At 39.0% G+C, this 24,975-nt stretch overlaps 1 pseudogene; it reads right to left on the reverse strand.

The window, feature by feature from the left end:
- Positions 1-8,590: 8,590 nt before the first annotated feature.
- LOC148754688 (heat shock-related 70 kDa protein 2-like) lies at positions 8,591-23,384 on the reverse strand (annotated as a pseudogene).
- Positions 23,385-24,975: the final 1,591 nt, after the last annotated feature.

The following is a 24,975-nucleotide window of genomic DNA, read 5'->3' on the forward strand; positions in this document are numbered from 1 at the left end:
CAAAGACTCAATGCTGTAGTTTGCAGTAGTTTCCAGCAGATTCTGCCCAGCCAACTCTCCTCTTACTTTAATAAATCTTCCTTCTATATTTCTACCTGCCTCGTGAATGCTTTCACGACCTGCGAGCGAGCAGCCACAACCAAAAAAGTACAGTGCATCAGACCTTGGACTTAAACCTCAGTTAAAATTCCAGTTTTGCCTTTTACTAGCTTCATCACCTTTGACAAAATAGTTAATCTCTGATAAAGTTTCTTCAGCTTCAGTTGGAATGATGATAATAGTATCAACTTCAGAGATTTGTTAGGAGGGATAAACTTGACAATTTTTACTTTTATTATTTTTACCCTTTCAGCAGTATCTCCGTTTCCCCCATCTCCCAGCCACTGGCCACCACCATGCTACTCTCTTTCTATGAGCTCAATGTTTTTAGAGTCCACATATAAGTGAGATCACACAATATTTGTCTTTCTCTGTCTGACTTATCTCACTTAGCACAAAACTCTCTAGGTCTATTCATATTGTGACACATGGCAGGATTTCCTTATTTCTTAAAGCAGAATAATATTCCATTACACACACACATGTATATGTGTGTGTGTATGCGTGTGTGTGTATGGAGGTATTTTATAACTGTGGTTATATCTATATCTCTATATCTATATATAGACACATGTATGTCTCACATGTTATTTATCCATTCATTTCTTGAAGAAGTTTAGATTGTTTCCATATTTTAGCTATTATGAATAATGTGGCAGTGAACATGGAAATACAAATATTTCTTTGACACAGTGATTTCATTTCTTTGAATAAATACCTGGGAGTGGAATTGCTGGGTCATAAAGTAGTTCTATTTTTAGTTTCTTGAGGAACCTCCATACTGTTTTCCATAGTGGCTGCACCAATTTACATTCCCACCAACAGTGCATGGGGGTTCCCTTTCCCCTACATCCTCGCCAGCATTTGTTGTCGCTTGCCTTTTTAATAGACAGCCTAACAAGTGTGAGGTGCTATCTCATTGCGGTTCTGATTTGCAGACAATTTTTACTTTAAAAAATAAGACATTTTAGCAAATACCTGGCACATCCAGGAGCTCAATACAACTCAAATAATAATTTGTTTTCTTAGCTTGTGATTACCATTTGATGACAAAAAGATACCCCTGCCACATGTGTATACACATGTATGTATGCACATTAGAACCATCCAGATGGGTTTTAAAGACTATATGATTCCAGGTGCCCCAGGTCCTCTTTCCTTTCTTCTATCCCTTTGCGCCCATCCTGACTACCAAACGATTCTACTGTGGCCACAGTTAAGAAGCATTCATCTGATTCAGGCCTCATTTTCCAGATGGGAAAGTGATGTCTAGGAATTAACTGCTTTGGCCCAGGTCTCGCCTCACTTTGGAACCTTACAATTCTTTGCAATCGAGAGCATGACATTATTCTGAGGCTCAAAGGAGGATCCTTGCTCATGTCACTGGGGGTCACTCCTGTGCTGACTTGCTTCTGCTCCATCCCCTTTAAAGATGAACAGACCCCCCTATGAGTTCGGTTTCTCCAGTTTTACACTGGCTTAGACCTTGAGAGGTTCCAAGAGCAAGTGCCACTTTTTTAAGCACCAGTGGAATGGAGAGTCAAATAAATTATCTTACTACTGTCAGTACCGCTGGGCTGTCAGAATAACAGCGTGCGATTTCTGCCATGAGTGCTCGACTCAACCCCTTAATTGCTTCGCGTCTCGGGATGCAGCACGGAAAGAATTGTCCATTGAAAGCAGATAAGCAACAGTGTCAACGGGAGGGTATCGCACATGAATAATATGTGGCGTCAGGATTACTGGCACCAGCACCCAGCCCTAGGAGGGCTGCCTGCTCCATCCTTGGAGCCAACTGCGATGACCATTCCCTGTGCACCCAGCACAGGCCAACACACTGACATTTCTTGTGCCACAGCATGCTGGCCTAGAAGGACACGTTCAAGTTTTAAAGTGTCGGTGTATTAATTTGGAACAGAACCGTCAAAAGGATTTGGAAAAATAAATCACCTTATTTTACCTCTATAATCCTGCCATATCAGTGTCTGTTCCATTTATTTGCATGTTGTCTGTACGTGTATATCTGGTGGGCATACAGAATCAATTTTACGGTTATAATCCACTGAATATGCAATTTAGGGTTTTATTTTCCTTTCGTTATAAGTATCTTCTGAGTCAGGGGTTTGCAGAGTCTTTCTGCAAGGGTCCATAAATACTTTAGGCTTTGCAATCATATAGTCTCTGCTGCAGCGACTTACCTTTGCCGTGTAGCATAAGAGCAGTCATACAAGATACAGAACGGAATGGCATTGCTGTCTTCCAATAGAAACTTACTGACAAAAATAGGCAGTGAGATGGATTTGGTCCAACTCAGTCATAATTTGCTGACTCCTGTAGCAAAACAGGCTCCATAGTCACCATTTTTAATAGTTACATAACATTCTATCTAGTGGGGACACTAACTTACTTAACTACCATGTTTCCCCAAAAATAAGACCTAGCCGGACTATCAGCTGTAATGCGTCTTTTGGAGCAAAAATTAATATAATTATATTAAAATAAGACCAGGTTTGATATAATATAATATAATATAATATAATATAGTATAGTATAGTATAGTATAGTATAGTATAGTATAGTATAATATAATATAATATAATGTAATATAACATAACATACTGGGTCTTATACTAAATTTTGTTCCAAAACACACATTAGATCTGATGGTCCGGCTAGGTCTTATTTTCAGGGAAACACGGTATTAACTATCACTGAGCACTTAGTTTTCTTTCTGTGGATGGGGGTTCAAATAATTAATGTGCTATTATAAATAGCATTTGAGGGAGAGATAGTCTTTCTCAGTCTGGGTTACTTTTCTTACCGTACATTTAAATGTGAGGAATCCAATGTCTAGGCCAAAAGGTGCCAAACTGCACTAAGTGGGTCAATTTTAACACCATCAGTAATAAATACCTGCTTCTGCACACCTCTGTAAACGTCGGATTTTAGTTTTACTAGGTTAGGTGAAGCAAGTCATTATTCAAGAGAACTGTTCCAAAACCCACTTTTTATAGTGAGTTCTCTTTGCAGGATATGCTGAGTGGCTTGCATGAAGTCAAACATCCAGATAATGGGAGGGCTGAGAGCTGGACCAGGTCCTCTGAGCACCATTTTCCATTTCAACACACTTCCTCATAGGAGCCATTGTTCTCAACCAACTGTCAGAAGAAGACAATACAGACTGTTGTTCCTTCCTTGTCTTAAAACTGGGTCATAGGGCTGCCAGATGGCTCAGTTGGTTAGAGTGCAAGCTCTTAACAACAGGGTTGCTGGTTCGATTCCCACATGGGCCAGTGAGCTGCGCCCTCCACAACTAGATTGAAGGACAATGACTTGGAGCTGATGGGCCCTGGAAAAACACACTGTTCCCCAATATTCCCCAACCAAAAATAAACATCAAAACTGAGTCATATTAGCCATCCTGACTTGCTGTGGCTCATTTATCAATACCACACCCCTCAAGATGCACAGAGAGACTGTGAAGACATAAAGTGGTCAAATATTTTAGTAAGACCAATTTTATGACCAATATCCGTAAGTAAGATAGGACTTAACCACCGTCATATGGACCATGATAGCTACATTCCCAGAATTTAAGGGAAGCTACTGGAATATAACCAACCATAAAATTTTAAAGCCATCGCTAAGGACAGTGAAGTGGAAATGTTACATTTTATTATTTTATTACTATTTCACTTGATGGATGGAAATAAAGTAGTGCTTAAGAAGTGAGAAAGGAATTCAGCTCCTGATATGGGAATAATATTCCAAGTGAGTCACTTTACAGTATCAGCCTTTGCCTCTGCTGCTCTTTGTGGACCTCGTCGTCCACATCGTCCCCCCCCACTTCCTGGGTTACACCTTGCAAAAAACGAGTCACCACATACCTCTCATATATCATCTAAGTCCGAGAACAATAGATGTTAAGTCTTGCGGCATGGCACCAACTGAGAGGCACGAGAAAGCAGCTGGATTTCTGTAGGTGACTAAGGCATCACTAACTTGATCCAGATGATAACGTGTGTATCTGTGTGGGGGGGGGCGGGGGGGGATGAGAAGCAGTCACTTAGTGAAAGTGTAACCACCACAGAGAAGGAGACTTAGCAACGGGAGCTTGGCAACAGGGCAGTCTAGGAAGAGGTGAGCAGCGTTTCCTGGGAGGTATGTGGAGAACAATTTTAAAAAAACAAAACCCCAAATCAATGAGAAGTACACACGCTAACGGAGATCCCTCATCTAAATGCATGAACGGGGCATGGAGGTCAGTGCTGGGGCTGAATTACGGAGATAGGTCTCTAGCCCTATGTGTGTGCTTCTAAGAGTGTGTATGGGGGTTTGTGTGCAACGACTGAGTGACCAAACTATTTTCTAGGAGACACTGTCTGGGTTCAAATCCCAGCTGTAACACCTAATAGTTATAAAACTTTGGGCAACGTACATAACCTCCCTGTGCCTCAGTTTCCTCATCTGTAAAATGGAGAATAAATGTATTTATCTCATAGAGCTTTAGTGAGGATCAAATTGGTGTGTGTGTGTGTGTGTGTGTATACTTACATACTAAGGCAGAATCTGTACCACAGGTGAGTCACAATCAAAATAATCTACCCCAAATTGAATGCAGCGTAATTTTCCTGAAGAATTTACCTGAATGTTAAAAGCAATTCTTTTCCTCTAGGACTCCCTCTCTCTGATTTCTTTGAGGCAAGCTCAAAGTACAGACTGAGCTCAGGAGGAATTACAGAGGTCGGAGGCATCATTGCCAGGTACAAACTTTTCCAGGTCTGTTGTGTTTGTTGAATCTTTCGTTATGTTAATAGAATGATCAAATAGTAAAGTTCTTTTTTTTTTTTTTAACTTTTATTTATTTGTGTTTTTCCAGGACCCATCAGCTCCAAGTCAAGTAGTTGTTTCAATCCAGTTGTGGAGGCGCAGCTCACAGTGGCCCATGTGGGGATCGAACCAGCAACCTTGTTGTTAAGAGCACCAAGCTCCAACCAACTGAGGTAACTGGCTCCCCCAGTAAAAACAGTTTTATCTGGGCCTTATTTGACACATCAATTTTATATACCAGGGGTGCCAAAAAAATGTACACAAGTGGACATTTTGGTCACCGTTGCTCAGGCAGTAGTTCACCGTAATTAGAAGTGTCTGGACGCTGATAGGAAACACTTTGAGCACCTCTTGTCATTGCAGAAGTCAAACGTGACTTGTATTCATCTTTCATTATCAGTATATATTGAGTATTACAATTTTAATAGTTTTCCTTTCTTAAAATGTGTATACATTTTTTTGGCACCCTCTGTGAGTGTGATAAATCACCATTGTACTGCTATATGAAAGAGTAAAAACATGTGTTAAGTACACACATATAATTTATATTGGAAAAGTAACCTACATTTGATTAACAATCTAATGATCTTTTATAAGTACTGGCTTTTACACTATCATTAACACTGCTGGAAACCCAACAGTAGTACGCATTTTTTAATTTTTAAGGTGACAAAACCCAAGAATGTATTAGTCAATGAGCTATTTTATTGAGCAATCACTGTGTCCAGCATAGTATCTTTTTCCTCAATGCAGAAGTAACTGCCAATAGCTTCAAAACATTGGCTTAGGCCTTGTTTTGTGAACACTACAGAGGTTACTCATTCCTGCCACTTGAACAAAATTTAGCGAATACTGTATTCCTATTGTGATATTCTGGAAAATCATTTAGTTCTAAATACCACTAAATTCACATCAGGCAGATGGATAAACACTAGTATCCTGTCAGTTTTGTTTATATCTCATATCCCCAAAAAGCTGTCATCAAGGAAGTGTGTCCAATGTTTAGCAACAACTAAAGTCAAACAAAGACTCATTTTCATTGAAAGTAATACAAACATATATATTTATATATATATTTGACACATCTCCATATTAATACTTCTTAGGCTTGTATGATTCTACCACTAATGTTATCTAAATTGTCACGTACAGAGAAAATTTTGCATCTTTCCTCACCCATCTCATTCTCCTGCTTGCGATGTCTCAGTATACTCTCCCCAAATCCTCCTCGTTTATTTTTCTAGGCTCATTCCAATTGCCAAGTCCTGTGAATCTTTACTCAGATGCCGAGGGAGAATGAATACCCAAACACCTACTCTAATAGATAGTGAACATTCTAAGAGCAAGAGCTGTCTTGTTCATGTTTTTATTGGGCTCAGAGTCTAGCCGTTACTTAGAGAAGATGATGTTTATTAAAACCAAGGTACTTATTATAGCTGGATTGTGTCTTCCCCCCAAAATCTATATGTTGAAGTCCTAACCCAACTATCTTAGAATGAGACCACATTTGGAGACAGGCTCTTTACAGAAATAAGTTAAAATGAGGTTATTAGGGTGGGTGCTAATACAATATGGCTAGTGTCATTATAAGAAGAGAAGATCACGACAGATACATTCAGAAGGAAGACCACATGACAACGTAGGGAGCAGTAGACCATCTATGAGCCAAGGAAAGAGGCCTGGAACAGATCTTTCCTCCTGGTCCTCAGAAAAAAACAACTCTGTTGGCAACTTGATCATAAATGACTAGCCTCCAGAACTGTGAGCAAATACAATTCTGTTGTTTAGGGTATCCAGTCTGTGGTCCTTTGTTACGGCATTCCTAGCAGACTCACACAGCGCTTCCTGTGGCTGGTGGTATTTCCTGTTCCCTCAGTTTCAGTGGGCTTCCTCCCAACTTTGGCCTAGTCAGCTAACATAAGCCTTGCCTTGCCTTTCCTCTCACAGAAACTCTTTAGTTGCTGTTTGCATGAAGTTTAAAAATCCCACATGAATTTCGCCCTGTGGTATTTACCCCCACAATACCATTGTTTATTTGGCCCTTGACCCACCACTTCTCCCAACTTCCTGTTCTTGAAATACTCTGTTTTAAGGCCCTCAGCATCCAGACCCATCCCCATCCTTGGGAAGGAGGAGGAGGAAGGTAACTACTATGAGCAGAGCACAACTCCTACCGGGAGGCATTCTCCCAGGTCTACCACGTTCCCCTTATCTACGCCTCCGAAACCAGTATGATACCCTTGGCCATTCTGGACCATCTTGTAACCTTCACATGTTCAGCTCTCTGATTTTTTCATTACTGCTTCACTGGAATGTGGGCTCCTATGAGTCAACAAAGTGCTTTATTTCAGGTATTTCAATATAGAATGATCAATAAAGGTTTGATAACTGAGCTGAAGGGAACTGATCTCATTCAGATATTGGATTGTTAATTCAACATTTGAAATTAATATATACAATTAAAATATCGGAAAACTGAGTTTAGGATGTCTCTGCCCTTGATTTACGTACAGGTTCATTGCCATCCACTGACCCAAGAAGCCACACGCTCACTGTTCTGGTCTTGGATTCCAACCTATGATCAGTTCTGCTTTCAATATTCTAAACCCATAGAAGGAAGGAAGCCCTGAGCTACTTCAGAAAGTCAGGTATCTTACCTAACCCAAAATTAATACATTCCTTTATTGTTTCCCTTCAACTCTGTTCTAATGCCTCCAAATGTCAGGATCCCCCTCACCCCCACTTTAATATGCTTTTCTGTCTTAAGTTCATTAAATATACTCCTACCCTTAAGAATGACAGTAAAACTATGGTACCATAATTCTGATATATAAATATTTCTTTCCCATAACTCATAAAAGCCATAGAATTTATTGATAAGTTGTCATTATAACCATATTTTCATGGAAATTGTGTTGAGTTTAAGAAGATCAAGAAACAGATCTTTTCTTCCTTAAATCAACAGACGTTTTTACATATATAGCTGAGAAATCAACCAATGGTAAGAAAAAAATGTTCTGACCCTTGTTAAGCAACATAGAATGAGGAGACATAAAATCACAAACATCAACTTGGACCTGGGAAGGATTGTAATTTTTCTATAAGTTGAGAGTTGCAGACATCAATGGGTGATGAAGACTTTTTAAAGAGATATACAGAAATGTGACTAAAAGGGGTAAACTCTAATGTAGTATACAGATGAGTAGAACTAAATATTTATACAAGTTTGCAGTCATGATATTTGTTCACAAGTACTCACTGTTATTAAAGTGGTGAGACTGTGGGATGGTAATACAACCTCGTTCTTGTTACCAATGTTAAGTGTGATAAATATTTTATAAGTGCTAATTCCCAAATAAGTCACCATACATAAACTTCAGGTGTTTAACAATGTGTTGAAGTTCGTAAACCCACAAGATGTAGAAGCATTAATATTAAAACATTGAATTACACTGACAAATTCTTATCATTCAACTAGGTTTTGACTCTCCTTTTTCATACACACGGATGCTCCAAACTAAGCATGAACTATTGAAACAGAAACTGCATAAATGGCTGCAGAGAACAGGAAAGGTTTCCCAAAGAATGACTGTTCAGTCTACTTCATCCATTCTAGACCTAGGTTTCTGTGAGCTGCGAGGGTAATGAAGTCTGATGACACTCAGACTGAAGCCTCTTTCTGCTTACCCTCACACTCATCGCTTCCAGCAACTTAGGTACCATCAAGGCAGCTTAATACGTCCTGGCACTTGTCAAGAACTTTCCTTTTGTAGCTTCCCTACTTAAGTCTCAGAGAATGATTTGGAACTGTTTGCATGCATGGGATTCTATACTATTTCTGGCTGCTCCCCTATCTCTATTGACTTCGTCTTCTCATTTCTATTTTTCTGCTTCTTTTACAGTCTGATCAATATCATCTTTACTGAAACAGCCTTTGTTGTTAGTAATGTTGATTTGGCTCTTCCTGCCAGTACTTTTGTCTGCAGCGCTCACACTGGTAATAGTGGTGTCTATGGCAAAGGTCACCTGCATCTTACAAATGGCAGCTTAGTAAGCTAGAGGATCCCTGGAACAGAACTTGCCAAGCAGTTTCTTTCTTTTAGTTAAAAGCTCTTTCTCCCTCCTACACTTTCACTGAGACAGTGGTCTCGTTGTCAAAGTAAGTCGTGAACATCTGGGTTTCCTTTCTAGGAATGGTGGTGTTTCTCTTGACAAGGAATGTCACATGTCCCCTGCTGATTCAATGCTCAGAGAGAAAGGGGGAACCTCAACGAGCAGGAGATCTCGCACATTCTCTGATTTGTCACCCAGGAGAATAGCTGCTGGTGCAGTTGTGCCATAGGTCACTGCCTCCTCACCGGTGATGGTCTCGTTGAGCTTCTTTCCATTCAAGAAATCTTGCAGCAATTGTTTGAACTCTAGGATACAAGTGGAACCACGCACTAGCATAATTTCATTAATCTGGCTTTTGTCAAGTTCGGCCACCTTCAGTGATTTCTCTACTAGCTTCAAGGTACCACGGAAGAGAAAAGCATTGAGCTGCTAAAGTGGGCTCAGGAAATGGAAGTGTAGAAATCCACATCCCTCTAGAATGAATCAATGTCAATCCTGGCATGAGCAAAGAAACAAGATACATTTTGTCTTCTCACAGGCCATCTGGAGGCAGAACGCTGCCTGCTTGTCGGAGGCTGTACCCTTCTTGGGTTTGCATTGGAACTCTCCAACTGGGTAATTCACGACACGTTTATCAAAGTTTTCCCCATGCAGGTGGGTATTATCAGCTGTGGATTTTACTTCAAAGATGTCATCCTGGATGTTTATGACAGCTACATCAAAGGAGACTCTACCCACGCCGCAGATCAACATGTGTTTCTCTTTTTTAAACTTTTTCTCCCCCCCCCCCCAAATCCAGGCCATGGATGATGGCTGCTGCAGTAGGCTCATTCATGATTCTTAGGATATTAAGGTCAGCGATGGTCCCTGCATCCTTGGTGGCCTGGCACTGTGAATCATTTAAGTAGGCTGGAATAGTAATTACTGCCTTTTCTACTTTTTCCCCCCTAAATAGGCTCCGGCAAACTCTTTCATCTTGCTTAGAACCATGGAAGAGATCTTTGGGGGAAAAACATTAGTCCCTTTATATTCTACAATTCCTTTGGGCTTTCCCTTTTAACAAATCACTTGGAAAGACCAAGTGCTTCATTCTGACTGAACTGTAGCATCATCAAACTCGTGACCAATCGGCCTCCTGGCATCAAAGATGGTACTGGTCAGGTTCGATCACCTCTTGGTTGTCAGGAACCTCATCGATGAGGTGTTCGCTTTGCGAAAGCTGCATAACTCGGACTGGTACAGTTGCTTTGTTAATTGGCAATAATCTCTACTTTTCTGTGCTGGAAAACACCTACACACGAATATGTGGTACCCAATCCAATACCAATCGGCAGACATCTTGATTAAAGAAAGAAAAGGGGGGGGGGGGAATAAATAAATAAATAAATAAATAAAATATTAAAAAAAAAGAAAAGAAAAGGGGGGAAATATGGCAGAAAAGAGTTTAAAAGAAATCAGCGTCAACAGCCACTTGTTCACCAATACATGAGGCCTATGTGCTCTATTTTCTCCACCACCTCCCTTTCACTGTATTTTGGTCCTTACCTGAGTCAAAGTCAAATATAAATGGATTCAGTGTGATAACTCACTCAGGTGGTACTGTGTTCCATTTGTTTTCTATTGTTTGCAGACCTCCGCTGCACTTGGTTATAGATGCCGGACTACAAGGTGACCACCAGAAGTATCAATGGCAAACAACAAGGCTTCAAAACTTTGGGGTCATTTTTGGCTTCTCTCATGCCCACATCTAATTGCTTTCCAGGTCCAGGCAATTTTTCCTCTTTCTCTGTGTCCTTATCCACCACCATCCCTCTAGTTCAAAGTTTTATTACTTCCTGTCCAGATTATCGCAGTAGCATTATTACTAGCACATCTCCTCTCTCTGATTTCATGACTCATTCACCATCAACATTCATTTATCTATCCAACCATCCATTCATTCAGTAAACATCAATTGTGTATCTACCATTTGCTAAACACTGTGTTGGATGTTGAAAGCAAAGGAATGATTGAAATACGACTGCTGTCTTCCAGAAACACCATTACACAGACCTCTTTCAGTTATGCCTTTTATCACACTAACCCTTGCTCAAAAACTTGTTCCCCATCACCTAGAATAAAATGGATCCAATTTACATGTCCAGCTACTATGCTTACGGAAGCAGACAGACAGAGAAAATCAAGTCCTGACTCTGCCACTTGTAGCTTTGCTAGTTTAATGATTCCGCATTTGCTTTCTAACCTCTCTGGTCCTCAGTTTCCTTACCTCTAAAGTATATTTACCATTTTGGTGCATAGTACATGCTTATTAAAAGTTATTTTGTCTTTCCTTGTCTTTAAATCATGAGTATCCCCAAACATAGATTCATAGAGAATCAGAATATAACGGATTCTAGATATCTCAAATAAAGCTCCCTGATTTGACAGTTGGTGAAACTCAGGTGCCACATGGGAACTGAGTGGCCCTCAGTGACACAAGGATTTTGTAGCAGGTGGAGATCTGGCAGCCAGTCCTTACTCACCATCAACGTTCTAAATGGGAGAAGCCAGGAAATGTTTATAGGGAAAATTTGAGGGCCAGGAAGGCAAGGACCATTCCTAACCAGAAGTGTGTTTAGCTTGACAATCCAGATTTCAAATATGCAGCAATGTTCTCAGTTTACAGGAAAAAGCATTTATTTTTTACCAAATGTCAATATAGAAGTTATTGATGAATCTAAAAAACTGAAAGTATAGCAAATACTCAGCTGAACGGCATGAAGGTAACTTATGTGATAGTATCTCCACTGGAGTTAAAGATGGAAATGAGACAGTAGGCAGAATGAGAAGGAATGAGTCATGGAACTATAGAAGGTTAATCCTGGGCTGGTTTTCAGAAACCACTGGATCTAAGACATTCAGATGACAGGTAAGCAAACTGAGGCCGAGAGAGGCCCAATTACTCAGCTATAAAAAAGAAAGAAATCTTACCATTTGCAACAATATGGATGGACTTAGAGAATATTATGCTAAGTGAAATAAATCAGACCGAGAAAGACAAATACCATAGATTTCACTTATATGTGGAATCTAAAACAAAACAACAAAACAAATGAACACACAAGACAAAACAGAAACAGACCCACAGATGAAACAAGCTGATGGTTGTCAAAGAGGAGAGGGTCAGGGAGTGGGTAAAAAAGAAAAAAAGGGATGGCCCAAGACTGCACAGATTCTTATCGACAGAGCTGAAACAGCTGACTTTTTAGTATCTTGCAGCTATTCATGTGCTTACACTGGCTGCTCAAATAGAAATACATTCATCACTTAGCATTTGCTGAATACCTCCTATGTGCAGACTGCCAAAAAAAAAAAAAAGCTAAGTTGGTAGGTAAGTTATACCTGGGCTGAAGATGGGTAAAGAGGAAAAGGAAGACAAGCTTTTCAGTTGTTCCATGCGTGTACGTACCTCCAGTTGCACAGGCAAAATAGCGGAGGTGACAAAAAAATGTATATATTTTAAGAGACATTATCTATGTATTACTTTTCAAAGTTGAATTGAATTATGGTAGCAATGTGTAGTATGACATTCACTCAAAAGATGGCATTAATCAAATGAATGCTAGTGTCATTCATTGTATTACAATTTTAACACAGATTTTTCCTTTCTTAAAATGTATATATATTTTTTTGGCACCCTCTGTACATAAATGTCTGTACTCACAGCCAGCCTAAGCAGGGTGACTCCAAAAGAGGTTGTTACACTGTCATTTAAAATTAAAATTTAATAAGTTATAGTTAACACGAGTTGAAAATATTCATAAATTTAATGAATCATCTAATTAAGTATTGGATATGCAACAGTATGGAGCAGACGGAGGGAAACCTTAAGAGTTATTTTTGTGCTTAAATGCAATTAGTAAGTGATGTTTTAAAAACAAAACCCTCTTGAATTTCATAAAGCTTTCTTTTCTAAAGCAGAAAATATTTATTTCATAAACCACCTCTTGTTTTCAGGAATTACAGGTTTATTTTTGCTTTCAATGCTAAGTAGTCAGCTGAAGTACACGTATACCAGCCACCGTGTTGTCAGAGTAGACTCAGCCAAGCCCAAGTTCATGCAGAATGATACGTCATCAAGTATTTTGTTGTTCTACAAGTATGATGCCAAAATGATTCCATGTTAACAGGCTACATTACTGGGGGGAAAACGACATTTTTTATATTCGGACATGACATCTAATTTCATTTATAATCTTTCCTTAACATGCTTTCCTTATCTTATATGGTGGTCAAGTTACCCTTTATTCTGAGAAGCTATTAATGCAATAATTTTTGAGTTAATATGTCAGCTAGCTTTAAGCCCAATATTCAGCGTAAAGTGGAAAGCTCAATTTGAAATTTGACAATTTGCTAGAGAGCTCATGGAGACCAAGTTTGGCACTACAGAACCATAGCATCCTGGGTTGAAATACTGCTCCCCACCCCTCTTCAGAAAGCCTTCTACGTTGGAACTTTAGTAATCCACAGAATATTAACCACTACCTTCCCAAGCAGCACGCTGACTGTAGAACAAATCGTCTCTTTCATAGTCCCAGCTGCCTGAGAGAGTTCATTTAGTCCAAATGAAATATGTTCAGATTTCCAAACCGCAGAAACGGTGAGCTAAAGCCTTGAACTCTAAGTAATGTTTAATTTCTTCAGCTGGGTGGTGTGTACACAGCTAATCATTCTATTATTCCTTTTATCAGTTTGGTATTTCTTAACTGACAGATCCATCTGTTTGAGGTTCATGGATATCATCAGTTCTTTAAAATAGAATAATTACCATAAGTATTGCATTTGGTAAAGAAAGAAATCCACGCAACAAAACCATATTACTTGTAAGCCTTCACCCAGGATACGTCATTACCCACCATTCTCAAAAGTGAATTCTCTATTGAGGTACACAGGATTTTGCTAATATAGCTGAATTGCCTCCCTGTCTGAGTCTGGGGCTACTGCCCTACGTCATTCATTTCCTTATATCGCTTAGCATACACTCGCTGGTCAAGGGTAAACTTTACTTCTCTCCCAATTCAACTATTCCTCAGTCCTTCATCTGTTCCCCCAACAGCTGTACTATCCCTAATGTAAAAATGACGATCTAGCTTTAGGGAAAAAACCAGGTTGAAGATCATAGATGGCTTAAGAAGATGAGATTAATGGCCTGAAATATATTACAGAAACTTATCGCACCCATTCTGAGTCTGAAGAAGAAAAGCAATTGGCTTTTCTTTCCCCTTTCCAGAGCAAAATGTGGCTCTGGAAAACCCAAGGAATGAAACAGAAAGAGATAAGATAATTCATCCAGGTCTATCTAACCAGAAATAGGAAAGGAACCATAGGAAAAAATCTAATATATGAGAAGTGTTAATAAGGAATGTGAAGAAGTTCCAAGAAACCTGCAGGTGTTGCTCTTAGTCAGCCGCATAGCAACTTTTTATATCTAATAATGCGTCATGAATTAAGATGTAGATGGTGCATTTGCTTACAACACAGAAACGGCATAATACCCCACGGCTTCACATTTATGCCTATTCCAAAAAGAAAATTCTGTGACATGGTTCTCTAGCAGATGTACAATGGTTAGGGTCAGGGAATATCAAAAGCGATCACCTTGCACCAACCAGGCTCACACACGTGTTATCTATTTGACTTTTGGAGACTTTGCAGGTCTAGAGGACTAAGGCACATGTGTCAATTCATAAAGGTAAAATGTGATGAAATGTTTCAAAGTGTTTTGTAAATATAAATTACTATAGAAATGCGATCTATTATGATTGATCTTAATGAAGATTACAGTAAATCAATTTCTGAAATATCAAGCATACATTTATAGATATACGTCTACATGCACAAACATACATATACAAGAACAGACATATTTATGTATGCCGTTATTCTTAGATACAAACTAAACTGTAAATATTTGAATACGAGTACTCATTTAAAAAATATGTGGCACTTAAAAATGCAGTATAGCTTGTGGGGCAGAGATGATTATGGGACCAGAGAGGGCGCATAAAGGGCTTAAACTGTACAGTAATGTTTTATTTCTTCAGCTGGGTCATGTGTATACAGGTAAGCACTGCATCCTTCTTTTCACCAGTTTTGTATCCTTAACTGATCGATAATATTATTTGAAGGATAAAGAATGCTCTATTCTAAACGTGTACGGGCATTTGAGAAAGAAAAAAAAATAAACAGGAAAATATCTAACTGCTGTTCAGGTACGGAACAAAACACAAACACACACTTGCAAACGAGCACACCTACACCCACATCGCCACATGGTGAAATGGGATCCGAAAAACGGGAATTCCGGTTTTGGCTCTACCACATCTTGACAAGAATAACCTTATATAAGTCACTTCACTTTGCTGAGGTCCAGCTGACTTGCCTAAAGATGGAGTTTTTAATACCTAGACAGGGCCACTGTGAAAATTACTACTACCGTATTTCCCTGAAAATAAGACCTAGCCGGACCATCAGCTCTAATTCGTGTTTTGGAGCAAAAATTAATATAAGGCCCAGTCTTATTTTACTATAACATAAGACCGGGTCTTTGTAATATAATGTAATAATATAACATAATATAATATAATACCGAGTCTTATATTAATTTTTGCTCCAAAAGACGCATTACAGCTAATGGTCCGGCTAGGTCTTATTTTCGGGGAAACACAGTATAACACAGATAGAAGCAATCTATAAAGTGAAAACCTACCACATCAAGACTAAGGTGTTATGACTTAGCAGGAACGGCAGAGGTGCTGATGCGATGAAGGAGGCCCTTGGTGCCTGTCCAGTCACGGCACGGCACGCTCACCTGGAGCCTGAAGTGAAATGAGAGGCTGCCTGTGTACGTACAAAAGTCAAAACTGTTTCCTGTTTGAAATGATCTTATCTTTCAAGATGGTGCTTTCTCAGGGTGTGAGTGGGAAGGTCGATACATGGATGGCAACCTGTGTTTGAGAATGGGGCGAGAGGGTATAATCTCCCTAAATCAGAGGCCAATGTCAGACTGGAAGGAGTCAGGACTCAACCTACAGATCACGGATTTATTGGACTTAATCATATTCTGAAAAACGTATTTCCAAATTATTTTACATGCATTCCTCATCTTTAAAGCCTGCCAACATCTTATATTGCGTGTTTTAGAGATGCGAAACTAGTTCAGCAGAAAGAAGTCTAATTTTAAAGGGTGAACAGCCACAAGCACCCTGATCCCCTGATCCAGGTCACCCACATTTCTGGCTCAGGACAGTATGACAGCCTTCCAGCAAACCTTGCTGCTTCTGCCTTTGCCCCTCCCGTGTTTTCTGCACTAATCAGACAAATCCCTCAAAAGCAGCGTTTCACACTGTGCGCCCATTTATATCAGTCACCTGATAAACCCTATTAGGTAATGCAGATTCCCGGGCTCCACCCCAGAGCCTCTGCTTTCATAGGTCTGGGGTGGAACTCAGGGGTTTACAATCTGGCAACACCCAGGGGAGTCCCATACTGCTGAAGTACAAGGGACATCACAAGTCATTCCTGTGTTAAAAACCTTCCAACTGGCTCCCCCTTACTCTCTAAAGGCCAAAGGAGGCATCATGGCCCACGAGGCTCTTCATGACCTAGCTGATCCCATCCTCAGCCCACGTTTTCTTGCTTACGACCGTCAGCCACTGTGAACTCTGTGCTCTTCCTACGCTGCTCCTGCCACAGGGCCTTTGCACTTACTGTTTCTTCTGCCTAGAATGCTCCGATGCTCCTAACTCACCTAGCTCATCCCTTCACTGTCTTCAGGCACCAGCTCAATGATTATTTCATCTCAGAGACGCCTCCTGGACCATCTCATATTGACTAAAACCCTCTTACTTGGCTTTATTTTTATTCAAATAACCAACTACTCCTAACCTGACATTTACTTGTCTGTCTCACCTCACTTCAACTGAGGCTCTACGACAGAAGGAACACTGCCTGGATGTGACTAATTGCCTGTGACAGTGTTCAGCACTTAGCGGGCCACTAACAACTATTTGTTATTTAAAAAGTGGAGGTTTTGCTTAAAATATTTTTATTTTTAAATCAAAAGAGATCTTTGCTCTCCTTAGAAAAAATTGGAGATCCAGTATCCCAAGCCTTCCTTTCCACACAGGGACAACGGGGATGGAACAGCAGACCAGTGGCCCCTTCAGTGGAGCATGGAATTAGCTCACCTCAAGCCCCCACACTTCCTTCAATGGGGTGGGTGGTAGGCCTGCTTTCCTCTTTCAGTTCAGTTGTCTGATTCTTGTAGGCTCTCCCCTGCCATCTCCTGCCTTCCTCCCAGCAATCTCCCTCCTCCTGCTTGCTTCCTCCTCACTCTCCCGTCTTCCCTCCCTCCTATATTCTCCATCCCTCTTGCCTTCTCCCTGCTTTCTTCTTCCAATCTCCCTTCCTAGTTCCTACCAGTATTCTCCCTCTATCCCAACAGTTCTCAACCTCTGTGTTTTTGCCTCCCACACATCAGAAAACATTTTGAGGTCTAGAGACATTTCTGATTGCCACAACTAGCCACAGTAGTGCTGACACCTGTTCCATCAAGACTAAGGATGCTACTGAGCATCCAATAACCTACAGTGCATTAGGATAGCCCCCCACAACAAACAACATTCCGGAGCTCAATGTCAATAGTGATGGATTTGAGAAACCCTGCTCTAGAGACTGCGACCTCCTCCTAAACTTCTCTGACTCCATATAGCTGCAACAATCTCCAGCAGGAAAAAGGGAACAACTTTCTTGTCTTCTTGAGGAATTCACTAACAACAGAAAATAGGAGCAAAGAAGTTTTAATGAGTATTACAATACATTTCTAATAAAAAATAAGAAGCCCTGGAGGATCTGAATAGACAGTTCTCCAAAGAGGACATACAGAGGGCCAACAGACATATGAAAAGATGTTAACATCACTAATCATCAGTGAGATGCAAATCAAAACCACAGGTGTGTGTGATATCATCACTTCACACCTGTCAGAATGACTATTATCAAAAAGTCAGCAAATACCATGTGTTGGTGCGGATGTAGAGAAAAGGGAACCCTCGTGCACTGTGGGTGGGAATGTAGATTGGTGCAGCCACTATGGAAATCAGTACGGAGGTTCCTCAAAAAATTTAAAAATAGAACTACTTTATGACCCAGCAATTCCACTCCTGGGTATTTATCCAAAGAAATCCAAAAAACACTAATTCAAAAAGATATATTCACCCTATGTTCACTGCAGCTGTATTTACAATAGCCAAGCTATGGAAGCAACCCACGTGCCCATCAATAGGCGATTGGATAAAGAAGTGGTGGTACATATATACAATGGATTATTACTCGACCATAAAGAAAGAAAAAGAAATCTTCCTATATTTTCTTCTAGGACTTCTATGGTTTCACATCTTACATTTAAATCTTTAATCCATTTTCAATTTATTCTCGTATATGGCCGAATGAGGTGGTCCAGCCTCATTTTTTTTTTTTTTGCATGTGTTTGCCCAGTTTTCCCAGCACCATTTATTGAATAGACTGTCTTTACCTCAATGTAAATTCTTGCTTCTATTGTCATAGATTAAATGACCATATAAGCATGGATTTATTTCTGGGCTCTATTCTGTTCCATTGATCACACACCACACACACACGCACAGGTGTGTGTGTGTGTGTGTGTATGTATGTACACGTAGTCACGGGATGTGGAGTACAGCATAGGGAAAAGAGTCCATGGAATTGTAACAGCTCTATACGATGTCAGAGGGGTAGTAGATTGGGGGAAGAGGGTTATCACTTGGGTGAAGGGTGTAAATATCTAAGTATCACATTGTTCTGTACACCTGAAGCTAACTTTTTTAAAAAGTGAAAAAATAAAGTATGGGTTATAGAAAAAAAGAACAAAAAGACTGATGACTGGTAGAGAAATAACTAGATATCTTGGAAGAGTCCAAGACATTAGTTTGACCTTTTCTGAAGGTCTAATATGGCTGAGTATCAGCAATTTCATATGATTCAACATATTCACTGAAACATGGATTAATACAAAACAGTAATCTTTTACCTCAACATGTACAGTTGTTTACATATCAGGATTTATTCATACTGTAATAAAGATGATTTTGGTGTTAAATGGGAAGAAAAGAAAAGAATGAAATCTTACCATTTACAACATGGATGGACCTAGAGGGTATTACGCTATGTGAAATAAGTCAGACTAGAAAGACAAATACCATATGATCTCACTTATATGTGGAATCTAAAGAACAAAATAAGAAACAAAACAGAAACAGACTTATACATACAGAGAACAAAGTGATGGTTGCCAGAGGGGAGGGGTTGGGGAGCTGGGTGAGAAAGGGGAAGAGATTAAGTACAAATTGCCAGTTATAAAAATAGTCACAGAGATGTAATGTGCAGCATAGGGAAGATAGTCAGTAATATTGTAATAATTATGTATGGTGTCAGATGTGTACCAGACTTATCGAGGTAATCACTTCGTAAGGTATATAAATGTCTAATCTCTAAGTAGTATACCTGAACTAATATAATATTGTATGTCAACTGTAATTGAAAAACATAAAATAAGATACCATTGGTTTAAACACTGAGGTCACAAATATCAGTTACGTTTCATAATATTCAGACATTAATATGTTTTACTGGATTTTAATGAACACTGGAGAATTTTCATAGTGAAAACACTAGAAGGATGTATAACAAAATATTAACCATGGTAAACTCTGAACTACAATATTGTACGGGAGGAGGAATAATTTTCTCTCTACCCTTCTAAGTTCTTGGCTGAGAAACAGTAATAAAAGACAGATTAACAGGAGAAAAACAAACAGAAGTTTAATAACACATAGATTTAATTATTAGATCAGCCAGAAGAACCTTGAAGGGTTAAAGAAAAGTTTCTTCCTCCCTCACAGTATGAAAAAGACATCTTAAAATTTCTCACATAAAACTTACAAAATAAAAAAGAAACACTTTTGATATGCCAACATTGGCTTTTATCCTGAATCAACAATTCTTTGGTTGTTTTTGTTTCTTAACTTAAAAAAGGCTAAAAATATTGATTAATTTTTTTAATTTTTTTTTTAATTTCTTAACTCTGAAAGCTGTGAAAAATTTGAGCCTGTTGACATTATGGACTTCCAAGGTTAGCTCAATTGGCAAGCAGTATCAAAAAGGGCATCTTAAAAATCTGCCTTCTTAAAACTTAAAAACATAAACACTTTTGATATCTCAGCGTCAGCTTTTACCCTGAACTAATCAATGTTGTCAGAATCCGAAAGTCAGACCAAGAATTGCTGAAACAGACCAGTATGGATTTTTTAGGTTGTGATATACCTCAGAATTATTAAAACTCTGGAAGCTATGAGAAATTTGGGCATGTTAATATCACAGTTTTCAAAGGTTAGCCCAATTTGCAATTTCATTACCAAGTAGTCTCACAACTAGACATGAACTCACTAAAGAAATACATTAGGGAAATCTCTCATTACAGATCACGAGTAAACAAACAAACCTTTAGGTCAACAAGCAAATGTCTCCTACTAAAGGCATTACACAGTAGTGGTTCATTCTTATCTATATTCTCTCTCATCTTCTTGAGTTTGGTATCTTTGAGAACCTCAAAGTTTTCAACATTCATAAGAAGGCTGAGGTTTTCAGGATAGTAGGAAATTCTCATCATTTCATCTAAAATAAAAGTCAAGTTGGATAAGAACCCATCTTGTTCGTTTACACTGTGTATTGTAATCAATTTAATATCACTTCCAGCAGTGTGGCACAGCACTTGCATAAACAATATGATAATTGGAATTCCTCTGCTCCCTGAATTAGTAAGCAAGTTACAGTGCGTATCAATCATGCATAATGAGTCTGAAGCATGGCTTGATTATATTTCATTTGCATAAGAATTTTCTGTAATTTTTTGAAACTGATCATTTTTAATTCCGAATAGATTTAAATGCTACAGAACTGCTGCTCTCCCCCTGAAATACTAAGCAATCTTTTTATATAATACAAAAAATGCTAATCAATTTTTTTTAATGCAGATCCTAGCTTGTTAACGAGTTTTCACCTTTCTAGATGCTGTCAAATCTCATTACACTGTCACCTTTCTAGTGTTCCCAATTGGAGCACACATTTATATAGTTCAATTCTAATTGCCACATTATTTCATTCCTTTTGCGAGGGAAACATCTTTTAAATAATCCTCGGATTGTCCAATTTAAAGGTTATTTTGCTCTCTGCATTCTGTGGTTTGTAAAACCCCTACTATTAATTTACAGAAATACTGGTTCAAACATGCCAAAACTCTAAAGAGTAAAAATGAAACAAACAGGAACCAACAGACAAATAAATAGAGATATAAAAGTTAAATTAGGAGATAAAAATGTAGAAATAAACATAGCTTATTAAATATAATAATCTAGAGATATATCTATTGGGAATTATTACATTAAAATAATTACTCATGAGATATTCAGAGGATAGGCATTTTCTTGAATTTCATATACAGGGGGTGCCATGGTGCCAAAAAAATGTATACACATTTTAAGAAAGGAAAACTGTATTAAAATTGCAATACACAATATATACTGAAAACAAAAGATGAATACAAGTCACGTTTGACTTCTGCAATTACAAGAGGTGCTCAAAGTGGTTACCAGCAGCGTCCAGACACTCCTGATTATGGCAAACTACTGCTTGAGCAACGTTGACCAAAGTGTCCACTTGTAGACATTTTTTTAGCACCCCGGTATATTTCTTACAGTAGTCGAAGATCTTGAAAGATTTCCACGTGTAACATGTTAAAAATTTTTAATAGAACATTTCCAAAGAGTAGCAACCAAGACATGGAATGAGGCAAGTGACTTGTTTTTAAAAACACACCATGTACTAACAATGACTTTTTAAAAATGCTTAATAGGGAAAGAAAAAAGAAAGAAAGAAAAGAAAGAACAATTTACATGGGAGACGCATGCACTTGGTGGGGAAAAAATCAATTTAACTTGCTAAGTAAACTCTTTTGATCCAAGGCTCTAAGCAATGCCAAGTACCAGCCCACAGACTAGAAGGAATGGTTCCTGACAGACCTCATTAACCACACATTGAATTTTCTATTCTTTCAAGGAAAAAAAATTCTTCACCAAGGTAACCTTTTTTTTCCCTCTAAAGAAACTGAAATTTTCACGGAGAAAAATCTGCGTGGTGAAAGGGTGTACTGACTCATTCTGAGGCATTTTTTCCATGGGTAAATTCCTAGTTTAGATGGTACCATGAATACACATTTGCTTAGGGGAAAAAAAATTTCTTTTGTTCGCTTCTTCAACTGCCCGTCTAATTCCTAAAATCTATTGATTCACTTTCATTCAGTCATATAAAGCTTCTAAAAACAGAATATGTAATATTCTTTGAAAAATGGCTTATATGAAATTGTAGTAAGCCGTTTCACTTCCAAAAATCACAAGATTCCTGACATTTCCTAGAAGAGAAGATTCATCCATGGCACAAGATCCAAAATCAGCTGTTTAATTTAGTGCAGCAAAGACAAACCAACTCTGTTCCCTCCCCTAAAAAGCAGCATTGCTTGTCATTAAAATAGAATTTAATTAAACGACCACTAAGGCATTTGTTCGATTGTAGGTTATAGGTGATTTTTAACAATACACCTGTTGAAAATCTGTAAAACAAACAACAGAAGGAATTTTTAGAAAGCAGTGACAAAGACTTTGATTAAACAGTGAAATAGTGCAACACATGGGGGGTGGGAGTGGTGCAGGACAACAGATAACGAACTGTGAGACTTTCTGGAGCCCTTATGCGCTAATGAGAAGGACCCTCTCCTAGTGACAGGGGGTTAATCCTGTCTATGTCCTACAGTGCTTCCCACTTCAGTACAGCCAGTGATGAGGCCACATGAGCGCTTACAAAGGAGAAGAAGCCTCTTTTCTCACAGTTAAGCTAAAAAACAGCAAACAAAATCCAATCTCAAGGTAAAGGTAAAGAAATGACCATGGACTCTGAAAGCTAATTGCGAGACTCTAGAGGTTAGCCAAATTATAACAAATGCAAACTTTAAAGGATAAAAATGGTTAGACATTCCCCTGTCCCCCAAAGGTAAAAGCGCCAGACACCAGGGAGGTGGCAAATTTCACCCTGCCCTGCCTCTCCTAGCCTACTCCATTCTGAAGGTTCTGGGGTCTCTGCAGAGTCCTGCCCTGCAGGCTCTCACCTGACTCCGGGAGGCTTGACCTTAGGCCCAGCGGTGACTGGTTCCCGTCCTCAATTGGCAGCCACATGATAGCTGTGCAACAGCCATGAGTCAGTCATGCTATACTGACGCACTGGCTGTGTACCGATGCCTATGCGTGCGTGTGCGCCTGCGCTCTTTCCCAAATCCCCCTCGACCGCCCTTCTTTCCTCCCATTCTCCCATGTGGGACCTTCCAAACAAATGTTCTCGTGTCTGTTTTCTCATTCTTGTTTTTCATCTCTCATTTCCTCAAGTGTCTCCTTTTGTTTCCGTCCCATTTCTCTTCCATTCTATTTTCATTCTTGCTCCCATTCTTTTATCTCACACTATTATTTTCTCATTACCAAAGCCTCTTAGTTTATTTCATCTCATTTCCTCATTTATTCTGCGTAAATGTTCTTGTACTTTATTTTACATTATTCTCATGTTAAAGCTCATATTTTCAGCATAGTCTCTACATTTGTCTTATTCTTTCACGTTTTTCATTCTCAATTTTAGTGTCTCATCCCTTCCACATTAAACTCTCATATTCTTTCATTCACATATTCTCTTTTCCCCTTCTCATATTTATATATTTCTATTTTATCACAGTCTCCTTGTTTTCACTCACTCTCTTTACAGCATCACAGATTATACTCTATTCTTTTATTTTCTATTTTCTCATTTCTTTCATTATGTTCCTGTATTCTCACTGTCTCCCATGTTATTATCTGTCACATTTCTCTCACGTACACTTTCATAGTTCCTCTGCAATAGTTCTCCCTCTCCTTTATAAAAATACCTGTTTTCGATGTGCGGTTGGCCTCCTTAAATTATACTCAGATTTTTGACTGTGTGGGGGGTGGGGTCATTGCCCGTAACCATTCCCCACCCCCATCCCCACAGTGGTTCAGGGGTCCATCGTAATTGTTAGGTCTGACAGAGTTAAGTAAGAAAAGGTTTACTCTAATATTCAGATGTCAGCTGGTGAATGAACTTACTGGTTAATGGTCAATGCAGGTGAATGGTGACGCCAAGGCTGTGCAAGCCCAGAAGAAATGATGGTGAAGACAAGCCTACCCAGGGACAATAACTACCGTGTTTCCCCGAAAATAAGACGTAGCCGGACAATCAGCTCTAATGCGTCTTTTGGAGCAAAAATTGATACAGTGGTACCTCGGTTTTCGAACGTAATCCACGAGTTCTGAAACGTTCAAAAACAGCCGACAGCTGGGCCTCAGGATCTTGCACTCAGTGGAAGCTGCATGACATGTTCGACTTCTGAGGCGTGTTCGAAAAATGAAGCATTTACTTCCGGGTTTACGGCCTTCGTAAACCAAAAGACCGGGTCTTATAATATAATTAATACAATATAATATAATACCGGGTCTTATATAAGACTGGGTCTTTAATATAATAATATAATTAATGTAGTATAATACAATACAATACAATACAATACAATACAATACAATACAATACAATACAATATAATACTGGGTCTTATATAAGACTGGGTCTTATATTAATTTTTGCTCCAAAAGACACATTAGAGCTGATGGTCTGGCTAGGTCTTATTTTCGGGGAAACACGGTATGTTTTACAATGGGGTGTGGCCTAATGAGAGCTTCTCATTCATTGTCGACAATCATACCATGG

The sequence above is a fragment of the Rhinolophus sinicus genome, chromosome 18 (genome assembly GCF_057876585.1).
Source record: "Rhinolophus sinicus isolate RSI-liver-muscle chromosome 18, RSI-T2T, whole genome shotgun sequence".
Taxonomy (NCBI): domain Eukaryota; kingdom Metazoa; phylum Chordata; class Mammalia; order Chiroptera; family Rhinolophidae; genus Rhinolophus; species Rhinolophus sinicus.